Raw genomic sequence first — 3,927 nt, forward strand, 5'->3', positions numbered from 1 at the left:
TAAAAAAAAATCAAATATATATGCTGTCTATTTATTTTTAAAATATGCAAACTTTTTTTATATTATTATTTTAATTTACTTTATATTTTGAACAATAATGATTCGAACACGATTGAACAAATCATTGTTTATGTTTGGTTCGTTTATAAACCAAACGAAAAAAAAAAAATTGTTCGTGTTCTGTCTCGTTTGCTTATTTAAAAAATCAAACACAAACTCCCCGACGAGCCGAACACAAACTATTCGCGAACAACGAGCTTTTTTTTACAGCCCTACTTCAAACAACTCCTGCGGAGTCGAGATCCGGTGATTTTACATATTTTTTAAGTAAAGTTAATTAAAATTTTAGAGGTTTATTATTACAATCTGCTCCCATTCATTAAATTTGTCTCTTAATAATATTAACAAAAAATAATAGAGATTTGCATGCATGCCACTTAATTCCTATGTAGTTACATATCTAGCATAAACATTTAATATTTACCATAGTTAACTGATAAGATCGATGAGATGGATTATTTTTATAGTTTAACTCAACATATACCTAATATTAATTAATGTTTAAGAGCTTTCAAATTCAAAATTATTAGTAAAAAAAATAAAAAACTATTTTAGAGTAACTAATTTGTTACCTAACAATGAACTCTATTATCACTAATTGGTTTATAATTTTGTACGTACCGAGCTTAGCAATCTTGTCATTGTAATTAGGGGCGTAAACGAGCCAAACACGAGTGAGCCCAGGTTCAACTCGTGTTCGGCTAGTTTGCTTAACGAGCTGAACACGAGCCGTTCACGATCAAAGAGTAGCTTTGACAACCCTAGTCATGTAGCCATAAGATGTTAAGGATTGAGGCAAGATTTGAAGCATCATTTGAATCTAATTTAATAATTTTATTCTATTTTTTTATTAATAGTTTTAATTGATTATAAATCTTTGTAACCTTGTAGTCAATTATTTTTTAAGAAAATACTACTCATCAAAGATATATATATATATAGTTGATTAGTAGTATTTCGAACCAAAATGAGGCGAACACAAACGAACAAATCGGCTCGTTAACTTAACAAATGAGTCGAAGACGAGCTTCTTAACGAGTTGTTCGCGAACAAGGAGCTATATTGACAGCCCTAATTGTAATTATAAAACAGCTGAAAAAATATTATTAGAATATACCAATCTACTTCGAGTCCATAAAAAACTGGTGATATTAAAAATAACTTTTAAGAATCCATCAAAATACGTGCAAAAATTTCTTTCCATAAAATCCTAACCGTTAATATAAAATATACGCCTAATTATGAAATCGAATTTTAAAAATATCCCAAATTATCTTCATTAGAGATTATTATGACATAAAAATTTTTCAAATTGGATGTAATTTATTCTTGATTAGATTTAATTAACATTCTGATCGGTGGCTCTTTAAATTTTCGAAATTTCCATTTTATTCTGAGCTTCTGCTAAATTAAAATTTATACAAATTTAAGAAATAATCCAATTCAAATATTATATATATAATATTTGAATTGGATTATTTCTTAAATTTGTATAAATTTTAATTTAGCAGAAGCTCAGAATAAAATGGAAATTTCGAAAATTTAAAGATATATATATATATATATATATAGCAGGATTAATATTATCTAAATATGGAGAACTGCATCCTTTTTGGGATTTTGAGTAAAAAAGAAAATATATCTTTTGATCCTAAATCAAATTATAATTTATCTTAATAAAAAATAACACTTATAGCAATCTTTTCAAATTTTTTTGAAAAAAAAAAATTTAAATAAACAACAGAATTTTCTCTTTCTATATATACATGATATAATGCCCCTTTCATGCTTATTTGAGTTGCAGAGTAGAGATAAAGATAGACGAAGAGGAAGCGGAAGAGAATTAGAAGATGAGAAAAAAATGCTCTCATTGTAATCTCGACGGTCATAATTCACGTACGTGTCAAAATCATGGTGTTCGGATCTTTGGGACGAGGCTGACGCCGTCCGATCGTTACCCCTCTACCGCTTCACAACGCAAAAAAGGTTCTTATTTTTTGTTTCTTGCATTGTTTTTGCTTGCTATTTTGTTAGCTTTGTATGAGTTTTTTTTTTTTTTCTTTTCGAGCAAAATAAATATAAAGAAAAATTTAATAATTATAAAAATAATGATTTGTATGTATATATATGTGTGTATAATTTGTGCTCATACATTGATCTGTTGGTAGAGCAGCTTCTTTGAAGGTCGTAAGTACCCTCAGGTCACGGGTTCGAATCCACTCATGTGTAGGGTGTGATATTCGAATATTTAACACACCTAGGTATGATCGGGGCTCGTCTAATAGCATTGGGTCATTCCTTAAAAAAAAAAAAGTGTATATATGTGTATATAATTTTTTTATATTTTTTAAGAATATAATATTTGGTAAACACAAAAATCATAAAAGAATGTTGATAAGTGCATCATATGGTAATGTGTAAGATAATGCATAAATTCTTTGCCGCGGGTTTTGAGCGAAAAGAGTATTCAGCTAAAATTATGATGAAGATTTTCTTAACCATTAATGTTGAGTGATTTATTATTTTGTTTAAGAGAAGAATATATTTTTTGAATTTTAAACAATTAATTATGTTGCTTTTTTTATTTCTTTTATTTTAACTTTCCGAAATTTAAACAATTCTTATTTTAAAACATTAATTTAAACATTAAAATATTAATGTTAAGAAGGAATTTAGCATTAATTATAAGAGATTATTATTGGTTATTTTAAGCCTGGTTTAGGGTTTTATGAAAAAAACGTTATTAAATATGGCGTTGTTTTTTTTTATTTCTTTTTTAATTTTTTTGAAATTTGTGTTAAATGAATTTTAATTTTAAATAAATATTTTCCTATTTTGATACAATTTTGGGATAGAACTCGATTTTAATTCAAAGAATTAGGGAGAAATCAATTTAGATTTAAGAAATAATTAAATAAAATATTTGGAAAATAGAAAAATTAAACAAAAACAATAAAAATTACTTTCCACAAAAAAACTCAAATATAATATTTACAGATTTTAACAAATTTATATTCAAATTATTGAAAACTAAGATTTGTTAAGCTTATTAAACATTAATATTTTAAACTAAGGAGGGGAGTCAGAGCTGGCTCCAATTTGGCATGTAATAAAGACCATCAAGTTGAGCTCGAATTAACTCACTGGTCGGCTTAACCCAGCTACAAGACCCTAAAAAATAATAAAATAACACTTTATACAAGCAGCTGAAAAATAATTTATTTTTTAATGACTTCTAACAACTTTTTAGTCAAACTATTGAATACAAATATTTGCCAAAGTTATTAGATATTAATATTTTTAAACGAAAAAGTTAACTATCGAACACCTACGGAGCCTAAACGTACAGTTACGCTAGGCAACGGACGCGATACATCGAATGGAGCAAAGGAAAAAAAAAAAAGAAATCACCCCTAGTGTCTCGCATCCGTTGTCAGAACATAGATGCAGAAGAGTATGTGCTCGGATAAGCTCCACCGGCTGAGTTCGAGTTAACTCAAGAATCAGTTTAACCCATTTACACTCTCAAAACTAATAAAAAATCACTTTATACAAACTATTGAAATTTATTTTTTTATAGACTTTTTACAACTTTGCTCTCCAACTATCGAATGCGAATATTTTGCCAAGTGTATTAGATATTAATAATTTTTAAACAAGCTAGCTAACTATTCCTCGAGCCGAGCCCGAGTTCAATCACAGGTCAGCCTAACTCAGCTTCACCCTTAGGAGTAATAAGAAACAGCTTCATAGAAACTGCTGATACATAACCTTTGTAGATTTTAGCAACTTAATACTCAAACTATTGAAGTTTAATATTTTTTAAACTAATGATCCGAGCAGGAGTTAGCTCAAATTTGGCATGTT

The sequence above is a fragment of the Phalaenopsis equestris genome, unplaced genomic scaffold, assembly GCF_001263595.1.
Source record: "Phalaenopsis equestris unplaced genomic scaffold, ASM126359v1 Scaffold000002, whole genome shotgun sequence".
Classification (NCBI taxonomy): domain Eukaryota; kingdom Viridiplantae; phylum Streptophyta; class Magnoliopsida; order Asparagales; family Orchidaceae; genus Phalaenopsis; species Phalaenopsis equestris.